The following is a 12,087-nucleotide window of genomic DNA, read 5'->3' on the forward strand; positions in this document are numbered from 1 at the left end:
ACTTCTTACATGGCATTCTTTCAGGGGTATAGATCCCTAAAAAGTCTCACTATCGTGTGGCTTATATTTTCCTTTCTTGTTTGTCTAGGTGTTGTTTTGTTTTGTTGGTCGCAGAGCTCCTCACCAGGTGGAGGAACTGCTTCAGGCCTCTAGTATCTAATAGCAAGAGAGCAACAAGCCAGTGAGATGGACAGGCATTGCTGAAGTGGGCAAGAAAAAGCAGAGTAAAGAGGTTCTGCTCAAGCGTCTCTTCTTTTCCTCTAAACTCTTTGAGAACGAGGACTCTTCTTGCTGGGTGTGCGCACTGTTCCTGTCACATTCAATTAATGTTTGTTGAGTGTGTGCTACGAATATTTTCCTGAAATTGTCCCGATTGGATAGGAAATGCTAAGGCTCACTATCTCCTTGAAGTTCACACCCTCACCCATTACTACTTTACTGGAACTGGAAGGAGTCAGCCCTTTTGGAAATAAGACCCCAATTCCCAACTTTGGAGCTATTAGCCGCAGCCTGAGGATCTGTTGCTTTGCCATTGAAATGCTGCCACCTCTTGGACAGGGAGTGACAAGTGACAAGCCAGCAGCTGCGGATGACTTCCTGAGAGTGGGCGCCAGAGGGAAGCCTGCCAGCCCTGTGGCAATCAAAAGCAGGAATGGGGCTGAGGTCCTGAGTAGCGGGAGCCGAGTTCCCATATAAGATTGGGTCCAACTAGATGCTGGACTGCTGGGAAGTGACATAAAACTCCTTGACCTTTGGGAAAGGGTCCCAGCATCAAACTGGTGTAGCCTTTCCTTGTAACTGGCCACTGTGATCCTGAGACTCCTCCCTTGACGTGGGCCTTGAGAGCAGTTTTCAAGATGTCTTTTGTCTCCGAGCAGACTTGTTCCTGTGTTGGGTTTAGAGGTTTGGTACACTGTAGTCCAGGGTGGAACTGAGACTTCTGTTGTTGGAGTTTTTGGGCAAAGGCCCTGGGTCTGGGGAACCAGCTCATCCACCTGTCCCGTCGCATTAGTTAAGGAGATAAGTTGTGGTGAAGGGCAGGAAAGGAGCTTTAACCAGCATGGCTGTGCTGGAAGCACAGAGGTTCAAGGTCTGTCTTCAGGGGTTTATAGGAAAGGAATAGAAGCAAGCATTGTGGGTTTGCATAGCTGGCTATATAGGTATCCTGGTCAGGCTGTGGTCTGGTGGCTTGCTAGCGCAGCACTGGTTCCATGAGGTTCTGGGACAGCCACTCTCTGAGGGGGGAGTCCAAGTCCCACCAGAGATGATGGCTCCTCCAGGGGACAGCCTCAGCTCCTGACGTGGGGTGACTCATCTGTGGGTGGTCTATGGGCTCTGAAGGTTCAGGACAATGACTCAAGACTTCTAAGCATCAGTCCAGGGAGTCTGGAGCTGGATGCTGTAAAAGCTGGCTATTGGATATCCCTGTAATTCCTAAAGTTACTTCAGTTACTCTTCTTGTGTCCTCAATCTTGAAGGGGATGAAGTAGGCCAAGTAAACTTAGGGCTAATAAAGCGAATAACACAGGCATTCCTGCAGGGCAGAGCTGAGCCAAGGTTGTGGGATAATAGGGAGATACATAAAATGAAGGCAGAGATGCCACGCTTTATCGTGCTTTTAATTACCCAGCAGGCATCTGCAGATCCAGATTTTAGTACCTGTTATGATGCCATAGGAGACCAGAAAGTCCCTCCCCTCAGGATGAACCTTTAAGAGGCAGGCTGGCGGGCTCAGCACGTGAGGGGACAGCGGCTCCCACTGAGGGTTGCCTTTCCCTTCTCCCTGCAGAGGTTTCAGGTTGTCTCCCTCGCCTCGTGACTCCTCACACATCCTCCTTCATCTTCGCCTTAGCGACTCCTCACACATCTCAGCCATCGCTGAGAGGGACGACTCTGAATGTTCTCCAATATCCGGAGAGCGAGGTCCACATTCTTTGGAGCCTTGAAGACCTTTATCATAGGGTTCTTGTACTTTTTGATCATGGTGACCTCACAGCGCCCTTGTCCTTCCCTTTATGCCACTTGATGAGACATTCCCGATACTCTGGTAGTACAGTAACAGGTTGGGAGCACACCTTGTCCTTTTCCTTCTGCCTGTATCTTCTGTGAGGCCTTGCTCCACAAGCCTTGAACTGCAGTTTCCTTGTCTGTTAAGTACAGAAGATAACACATACCTACTAGCATTGTTGTGGGGATTAACCAGAATATGTGTGAAATTTCAGTCCTGCTCAACACATAATTGCTTCCCCCAAATGGTAGCTGCTATTAAGATCTTTGTGGTTCTCCTTGCTCATGTTTGTTGGCATAAGCTCCTACTCCTTAGTAGACTTTATTTTTTAAAGTGGTTCCACGTAAACACGTGGTCATTTTATGTAAGGAATCTGAGCATGTGCAGATTAGGGTGCCTGCAGAGTCCTAGAGCCAATTCCCATGGACACCAAGGGATGACTGTGCTTAGGGACTTATTTATTAGCAGAAAATTCCTGATTGGTAGTGTCTTCTCCAAAATTAGAAAGAATCGTGCTTTATTTCTACTTCTGTTAGTCCTCATTCCAGTAGTGTATTATCTGTTCATTATACGTGTGCATGGGTTACTTACATTTGTAAGCTTTATGAGCTCTTGAAGTCAGGAGTTTATATTTTGTACTCCATCCCGTTTCGTAGCAGTTTACGAGATAGGTGCTTGGTTAACTGTTGGTTTCGGTGGGTTGGGGTTTGTAGGATAGGTTCTAGCCCCAGCCCTCCTACCCTTTGGTTTTCCTGGCAGAGGAAGGAAATCTCGCAGCTACGTTCAGTTCCAGGACCTTGCTCGAGACAAGCTGGACAAGTTGGGAACTGACCATTTTAGCAAGATTAATCCAGAGGCCCGGATTCTTGTCCTACTTGGGCCCAAACCAAGCAGGAACTACCCTTTCCCATTAAGGAGCTCTGGATTTCACCAGCTGGCTTTAATATGGATTTTAAATCCCACACTGGCCTTGGAAAACCCTGATCTTAAGGATTGGCTCAGGTTCACTTCTGCCTTTGTCTCGCACGCACAGCCCTTTGGAAGTCCAAGCAGCCATGGCAGAAAGTGACCACGTGGAGGCAGCAGAGATCCGCCACAATTCAGGGAACTGTCGGCAGCTGAAAGAAGGTAGGTATTTCAGAGCAGAAGAAGAAGAATCAGAAAAACACAAGACTGCAAAGGAGGCAAGGGCAGCAACGTGATTCATTTTACCAGTGCTTCTGGGGCCCAAGACCTGGAAGCAGCTAGGTAGCCAGGGACCATTGGTAAGATTCATAGGCTGCTTCCCAAATCTCTCCCAGCTTGTTAGGCACTGGCTTTCTCCTGGAGAAAGTCTTTCTCCAGTTACAGTGCACATTGTGTGGAAGAATGTGAGTATCGCTTCTTTATTCCTGACAGCTGTATTACAGCTGATGGTTTTTCACCCACCTCCCCTTTCTGAAGGAGGCTTCTGTCAGTCAGTGTTGAAAAGCAGAAGGAAGAGCTACCATCGTCTCTACTGAAGGAAGTAGCCTGGAAAGTTGAGTGACTCCTCAAAAGCACACTGAGCTCAGGTGGAACCAAATCGATCGGAGTTTCTTTGAATCGGGAGCCTTTGCTTATCCCTTCTCATTTTCAGTTGTTTATGTTTGTAAGGTGAGTGCTTTGTTGTTTTGTTTGTTTGCTTGTTTTGCCTTCCTGGAAATCAAATGGTATCTGGGGCCTCACACTCCACCACAGCACTATAAACTGGGGTTTTTAAGAGCAGGTGCAGCTGAATCATCTTTAGGTTTTTGAATGGTGCCCCTTCATCTTTAGAGCTACGCCTGGGTGTGCTGCAGAAGGTCTGTCCCTTCGGAGTTGGGTTTCGTGGCTCTCTTCCGGTACTGCTGTGATTGCAGTTAAGGCACAGCCCTAAGAAACACAGCGGAGGCCTTTAGTTGAGATTTTAACCCCTTTTTCTTTGTTGACTTAGTGGTACACATTTGCAATACAAATGATTACTTTACCTGTAGGGAATTTTAATCCCGGCCCAGCATTTCCACAAGGGCATCCCCTTGGCTGCCTAGTAATGCAGAAGGGTGATCGAATATGTCCTGTATTGTTGCCTACGGGCAGGGGATTTAGTTCAGTGGTTCTGCTGCCTGTCTCCAAAGCACAAGGACCCAAGTTTGATCCCCATACCAAAAACAAAAACATAGTGTTGCTTAGAATGAGGTCAACTTTTATAATGAATGTAAGAAAAAAATTAAGTAAACAGTAGTACTAAGCCACAAAACAAGAAGCATGAAGCAAATGTACTAATAGTTCAAGAAATTGTGGTGAGGGTGGAAGATGTAACAAAACTTCCTAGTTACTGTGTGTGTGTGTGCACGCGTGTGTGCGTGTGTTACCATGAATGGAACCCAGGGCCCTGAGTGTGCTAGGCTAGTGCTCTCCCACTGGGCTACTTCCCCAGCTTTTTTTTTTTTTTTTTTTTTTTTTTTTGGTGACAGGGTGTTGCTAAGTTGCATGGGTTGACTTCAAGCTTGTGTTCCTCTTGCCTTGGCCTTCTGAGTAATTGGAACTATGGGCACGCACAACCATGTCCAGCACAGGACAGATTCAAAGTCTGGCCACATAACCTTGGTCAGACTGCTGACCTTACACGAGCCTGTTCTCTCATCCGCGAAGTCGTTGGCGAGGAGTCCCTACCCTCTTCAGTCCAAGTGGCGCGTGTGCAAGCGTGCTGAGTGTGGAATGCACCATGTTGATGCCTGGCAATGCCAGGCCAGGGCCGCCTCCTTCCACCCCAGACATTAACTTCCAGCCGCCTGCACTGCCCAGGGGCCCCAGGACTGAGTCCATTTTAGCTTGTTGCCCACACCTAGGTTTGCCACTCTGGGTGGGGAGCCGGGAAGGACTGGAGAAGCCCTGGACTCAGTCTGGGAACAAGTCCCAGCACATGTCACTGTTTGCTTTGTCATCCTGATTCAGTGACCTCATCCGAGGAAGGGAGGTGCACAGGCGCTGTTCGCTTCCAGATACCTACGGAGGCTTCTGACATCTACTGTTTTCCTTGGCACGAAGAGCAGGCGCTGGCCTGTGATTTCTAAGGTCTGAGCTAATCTTGGAAGTGAAGAGCAGCACCTCCCGCAGCTGGCCTGACTCCCGCTTCTTGGGGAACTGCACAAGGGCAGAGGGCGCAGGGCAGGGCGGAGCCCAGGCTGTTGCCCTTGCTCCCTGGAGGGGTCCCGGGACACACATGCTGTCCCCACATCTTCACCACTCGTGTGTGGAGAGTGGGCATGTCGCCCGGAGGGGAGACGGAGCCTTAGCTGGGGTCCGCGGGGGACAGCCAGTGGGGAACAGTGGGCTTCATGAGCGCCACCACCTCCCATCTCTCTCACCCGCCACTACCTGGCCTTGGGAAACAGGTGGGCCTGCCTAGGCGGAAGGCCAGACACACCTTTCACTGCCAAGATTCCTTCCATCCCATCCCCTCTGGTGCCCTGGATCTCAAGTTTAGATAAATGATTTTATGGACCAAATTAGATTTGTTAATTTTTCATCTCCAGATTTTTTTTTTTTTTTTTTTTTTTGTTACCGGGGATCAAACTCAGGTCCTTGCACTTATGAGGCAGGTGGCAGAACCACTGAGCTAAATCCCCAGCCCTATCTCCAGATTTTTAGTAATCAAATATTTCCCAAGCTACAAAGAAATGTTTCAGATTAACAAGATAGAGAGAACATTATTTATATATTATACTGTATTAATACCCAGTTAGGAAAAAGGCAAAGAAAGCCAGCATTGGAGCTGTCCTGTTCATCCTAGGTGGATTTTTAAAAATTTAAAAAGTAGCTGGCAGAGTTCAAGCGAGGCAGTCCAAGGCTTAGAGGTGTTGGCCTAGCAGCTGAATTTTGGAGGGTAGAAGAGTGGGCAGGTGATCTGGGTGCTGGTCCCATCGCCTCTGACCCAGGCCCATTCTTGGGCTTGAGCTACAAAGGGTAGACGCCGAGGTCTGGACTGGAACCACTGTGGGCGGGATGAGAACTGGAAATCTTATGGCCGAATATTCCAATCTTTTCACATCACGGCGGGAAGAGTGGAAGCAGGAATCCCACTGACATCCCTTTTGTTCCCGGGGGTGGGGGTACAGCAAAATCGAAGCCGAAATTCTGCCCCAGGGCTGGCCTGAAACCTGCCTCCCACCCTGGCTGCCCTGCTCCTTTGCTCCAAAAGTAAACCATTTATTTTCTATTATTTAAAGAAATTGGCTCATCTCATAAATGTTCCAGAGTCAGAACAGGCTGTGCCATGACTGCAGCAAACCTGCTGAACAAATAAACAAAGCAGACTGGGGGTTGGGGGGCTCTGTGCCTCGGGGCCAGAGGTTCCCTCCTCTCTAATGGGGGTGGGCTGGAGTTTTGGGGTTCCCTCCAGGTCTGTCCCCTTAGTAAGTTGTACAGAGGGGAGAACTGCAGAGCTGCTAGGGCAGGAGCTTCCTCTCTGATAAATATGGGCTGAGAGCTAAAAAGCGGTGCTCTCTTCCTGAGCAAACACCGGAGCCAGCCTCAGCCATCCGCTCTTCCCCAAATGTACGTCTGCTGGGCTCCTGTCCCCTCAGAGTGTGTGCAAGGAGTTACAAGGAGGTCTCGCAAGAAGAGAAGCTAGCAGGGTCTTGCAAGCACCCACCTCTTGCCCACCCCAGGGCCTTTGCCTCTGCTGTTCCACCTAGATTACCAACCCCTCCCTTCTTCTCTTTGTCTCAGCTTGAAGTCATTCTCAGACCACCCTGCCTATGGTAGGGACCCCATCTCTCCTGTTGTTTTCCACTACCCTCAAAGATTTACAGCTCTTTATAAGTATGTATCTGAAGTCATCTGTTTTCCATCTTTCTAATGAGTATAAGTTACCCAAGGGCGAGAATTCTGTTTGTATTTGTTCTTCTGGAGCCTCAGCAGCATATGCCTGTAGGATATATGAATAATTGTTTGTCAGATGTCGTATTTTTTTAACACAGACCACCTCATTTAATTCATGTATCAGTTGTAAGAGAGAGGCATCCTTTTACTATCTGCATAGAGCACAGAGACAGAGCCTCAGGGTGGAGCTTGGATTTAAGCCCAGCCTCGATCAGGGCTCTTTCTTCACGACACCGCAGGGTCCGATGACACGAGGCCTTCTGTACCCAGCTCTAGTTTTTTGTTTTTTTTTTTTCTTTTCTACTTTTTAAATTTTGAAATAGTTTTCATTTACCAAAAGGCTATAAGACTAGTTAAAAAAAACAAACAAACACATAGTGTACTCTTCACTCGGCTACACTAAATGTCAGCATTTGGCTGTACTTGTTCTAAAGTTTTCGTTTTGAGTGTGTATATCCACATTTGTACTTATTTCTTCGTTGGAACCACTTGAGAATAAATTGCAGGCATGAAATTTCTTTGCTCTTAATACTTCAGTGTGAATTTCAAAGATCAGGGATATTTTACCAAAATGGGGAAAAACAGATAGAAATCTCTTATTTAATATACAGCCATATTAAAATGTGTTCGATTCTTCCCAGAGTGTTCTTAATAAAGATGTTTTTTCTGGTCCAGGATCCGTTCCAGGTTTCACAATCCATTTAGTTTCGTAACCCTGTAGCTTTCAGCTCAGAACAGTTCCTCGGCCTGTCCTCTTCCATGGCGCTGGTCTTAGCTAAGGGCGCAGGTCGGCCGCTGTGGGTTCTGGGCTTGGGTTGCTCACCGTTGGCTTCCGGTCAGGCCTTGACTAGCAGGGGGACCCCGCAGCAGCAAGGCTGGGTTCTCAGTACGCATCAGGGCCACAGGCTGTCTCTGTCTCGGCATCGGTGAGAATGACTTGGATGGCTTAGTTAAGGAGGTGTCTGTCAGGTGCTCTCTTTTTAGAGTTGCTATTTTGCCCTTTGTACTTTGTAATCGGGTGGAAGATGCTTTAAGGCTGTGAGTATCCTGTCCTCATCCAACTTCTGCATCCATGGATGGTTCCCGAAGGAATCAGTTGTTGATTTGATGATGATTACCAAATTGAGATCTTGTTTCTGATTTGAAAGCTGGTGTCTCTATTCCACAATGATAGGATTGGGTAGAAGGGAGGAGGGAGCAGGAGATCAAATCCTGAAAACAGCTGGTTTCTCAAATGTCTGCTGAGGTAGGTATCTGTTGTTGACTCCTCTCTTCGTTTTTCTTTCCCTCTTTCTCCTTTCTTTTTTCCTCCCTCCCCTTCTTTCTCTCTGTAGTATTAGGGAGAGAAACTCAGGGCTTTATACCTGCTAGCCAAATGCTCAGCCCTGCTTTTTTTTTTTTTTGAGACGGGGTCTCACTATATAGCTGAGACTGACCTGGAACTCACTATGTAGCCCAGGCTGGTCTCGAACTCACAGCAATCCTCCTGCCTCAGCCTCCCGAGTGCTGGGATTACAGGCGTGTGCCACCAGCCCTGCCTTTTTACTATGAGACAAGAGCTTGCTGAGTTGCCTAGCCGGCCTTGGGCTTGGGATCCTCCTGCCTCAGCCTTCTGAGTAGCTAGAATAAAAAGCATGTGCCATGGCTCCCAGCCTGGTATTGACTTTATAACTTCACTAAACAAAAAGCTAAAGAATCATATGGAATTTTTCATGATAACAGTCATTCCTAATAGATTTGTGATTTCCATTTTTCCAGCACTGACTAAATCCCAGACCCCACCTGGCATCCATGGTCTCAGCCTTCATAACAACCACGTGAGCACATATTGCCGCCCCAACTTATAGACAGTGCAGCCAAGACTCACAAAGGTTAAGGCAGTTGCTACAGTTGTGTGGCTAGAAAGTGGAAGAGCCTGGATTCGAACCAGGGACGCTGGGCTCCTAGGCCTTTGCTTTTTCCTTGGGGAGGAGCTCTGGGTTGTGTCATGGTCAGCCTTGGTCCTTGTCCCCGCAACCTCCCGGCTTAGGGGGAGTGGAGGTTAAACCAAGGGTTTTGCTTCCTGCGAGGAGGCTGGTGATGCCCCAGGCTGGTTAGCTCACAGCTCTGGCTGGGGGTCCTGACTTACGGATACTTGTGTCCTGGGCGGCCCACTGGCTGGGGTGGCCGGGGAGGATCTCCCACCCTTGCCGCTGTGCCCGTCAGCCCAGGTGGCAGAGCCATCCCAGACACTGACTCATCGGTTCCTCTGTGCTTAGAAAGGCAGGAAACTGATCTCTGGCATTGTAGAAAGTCTTTCAACAATAACCTTGAATGAGGGGATTTTCCAGTTAACCCTGGAGAATTTCAATCAGCCAGAGGCTTATTGTGTTCTTGTTCTCTGAAATGTGGTAATCCATGTACCCTGCGTGTTTATGGCAATCCTCATTAACCAGACACTCCAACCAAACAGGATTTCCCCACCAGGTAGGCTAAACTACACGACCAGGGTCACCGAGGGACAAGGAGGGCTGTGGGGATCTTTTCCCAGGGTCCTTCATTACAGAGATGAAGCTGAGGCCCGCGAGGGGATGTAACTCACTCAGGCTCATACAGCTCATTGGTGGCACAACCAGAGCTCCCAGGTCAAAGTGCTTCCCACCACCTCAAGAATTATTACAAAGCAAGAAGCTTTTATGTCTAAGGTTACCTGAAGGCTGAATTTAGCCTACAGTTTTGCTGGGCTTGCATGGTATTTTTTAAAATCGGGAAGTTTCATGGAAAATTTTTTAAAAATTGGTGTTTCTTTTGAAAATCTGGAAAAAAATCTGTCCTCACCGGACCTGATGGCAGTGAAGGGTGTGGGTGCTGAATGACAGCAATCACTCTAGCCTGGCATCAAGATGCCACTTCCGGCCGCTCCCTGTCCCCGTGGGCCTGGCCAAGCCTCCTCTTCGTGAGCTGCCCGGCCCCTCTAGGCGTTAGAATTAGGCTCTCTGCTTTAATTAAGGGTGGGGGGCAAAATGAGCCAGATTGAAAGACGGGAGTTATCAGAAGCACTTGTGTTAAGTCCCGTGTTCTGGGGATCCAGCTGGCCCTGAGCAGGCTCAGAGGAAGCTGGAGGAGAGCGCTCAGGGCTTCCCAGTGAGAAAAATGTGAGACGCTAATGACAACGGAAGAGATGTCACTTGGCGAGATGGGATTGACCAGCAGTGTGAAGGGAACAGGCAGATGTGCTGTAACAGAAGTGAGTCCGGACTTAGAAATCAACCTGTCTTAAAAGGCTGGAGAGAGGGTGGGCAGAAGACAGCCAGGGAGTTACTGTGCCGGTTAGAGCTAAGGGTCAGGTGAAGGAGGTGGGACGGGGCGAGGAGATGGACGCTAGAGAGACCCAGAGGAAGCAGGGACTGGATCTGGTGCCTACGCAGAGGAGGGAGGAGAGGGAAGAGAAGAGTGATGGGTGGAAGGAACCTCTGTGTTTGGATGTCGGGGAAGCTGTGGCCCAAACAGAGAAGGGAAGCCTGGTGGGGGGAGGCGGAGAGCTCATTTTCAGGTCGTGTAGTGTAGGTGGTTCAGGTGTGTGGTGTTGGTGGAGATGACAACGGGGTTTACATTTAGAGTTGTCCAATAGCAGCTAACATTGGGACCAGCAGTCGAGAGAGATCGGAGCTGGTAATCTAGAGGAGATAGCTGAGAATCTATGCAACTCCTCTCTCGAAGAAGCCGAGAAGGGGTGACTCCAGCAACATGATGAATGCTGGGAAAGGGCCACCCTTGCGGGAGGGCGGAAGAGGAAAAGTGAGTAACGGACAAGGAGCCATCAGAGGCAGGAAGAGAGCCACGTGGGAGTGTCACCTTGGGAGACCCCTCACGAGGTGGGGGAAAGAACTGGGAGCCCCGAGGGATGCCCCAAAGAAAGTAGATCTGATCTGATAAGGATGGGGAAAGCACGCTTGAAGATGGTGGGAGGAGTCGAGGGAAGAGGTGAAGGGGTCCCTTCTTAACACTTGTGAAAGTAGTTGATTCAGCATTTTTCCCCCCTGGTACCAGGGATTGAACTCGGGTCCTTGTGCTTGCAAGGCAGGCCACCGAACCGCTGAGCTAAATCCCTGGTCTGTAGTTGATTCTTACGTTAGCAATCTATACAGTATTGGAGTGGGAATGGGCTCCTGATTTTTCATTATACTAGAGATAGTTCACCTCACATTATTTCCTTATTTGGGACTCAGATTAACAATCTGTTTTAATCCATCTGTACTGCATAAGCAAAATACCTTAGACTGGGATATTTATAAACAACAGAAATTTATTTCTCAGAGTTTTGGAGGCTGGAAAATCTAAGACCTCAAGGCACCTGTTGGAGGTTAGATTTCAACATACAGATTTGGGGGTGGACACAAACATTCAGACCATAAGGCTGTCTTCAATGTAGGGAAAACAAAAAACAAAAAAAAAAAACAACAAAACGCTAGGCCTGGTGGTGCACACCGTAATCCTAGCACTCGGGAGGCTGATACAGGAGGATCACCTAGAGTTTGAGGCCAGCCTGAATTCGTAGCAGGACCTTGACTCAGTGAAATAAAAGCCTTAATTAAATGACTTGAAAGCTCAGGGAGATCAAAGCAGGAGAGTCTCCAAGTGCCCAGTTTTAACCCAAGTCTCCTGGAATCCGAAGGCAGTGCCCTCTCCACTCCAGAAGCCGCAGGACCCAGGAACGGAGGAAGCCGTTTCCAAGCTGGGCCTTTGGCGCTCACTTTGGGGTGAAATGCTTGCTCGTACAAAGACATTTTTTTAAATGCCCTAAATATAATGAGGCCGACCAGAGGAGAGGCACGGAAAGGAGTCCTGACTGGCACCAAAGGCAGCCGGCCAGGACCCAGCCAAACCGGGACTCTGAGCTGTGCTTCTGATCAGGGGCGCTCTGACCCCTCAGTTCCGGTCCAGCGTCAGAGCTCAGACCCGAAGTCAGAAACAGAATTCTCGGGGCTTGGCGTGACGTGGTGTCCCAGCAGTCACTTTCTGAGAACAGGGTGCACAGGGCCCTCGTCCAAAAAAGTTGAAAACCTGACAGGGACGCGTCCAGGATCCAGGGTGTCCGGTCCGGTCCGGTCGGGTCACAGTGGCACCATGTGCGCCGCAGCCCTGCCTAGCTCGGTCCCCACCGCCTCTCCCCACAGGGGTCCCTGCCCCGAGCGGCCCGGCCTTGACTCCCGCAG

General features: G+C 49.1%; 1 long non-coding RNA gene across 1 annotated transcript; it reads left to right on the top strand.

Moving 5' to 3' along the window:
• The first annotated feature begins 2,677 nt into the window (after positions 1 to 2,677).
• On the top strand, positions 2,678 to 5,530 carry LOC117286018. The gene is made up of 3 exons (XR_004517149.1): positions 2,678 to 3,136; positions 3,452 to 3,643; positions 4,964 to 5,530. It is a non-coding gene; the product is annotated as an uncharacterized LOC117286018 (long non-coding RNA).
• Positions 5,531 to 12,087: the final 6,557 nt, after the last annotated feature.

Source organism: Fukomys damarensis, unplaced genomic scaffold, assembly GCF_012274545.1.
Source record: "Fukomys damarensis isolate Sample0158 unplaced genomic scaffold, DMR_v1.0_HiC HiC_scaffold_2, whole genome shotgun sequence".
NCBI classification, from domain to species: Eukaryota; Metazoa; Chordata; class Mammalia; order Rodentia; family Bathyergidae; genus Fukomys; species Fukomys damarensis.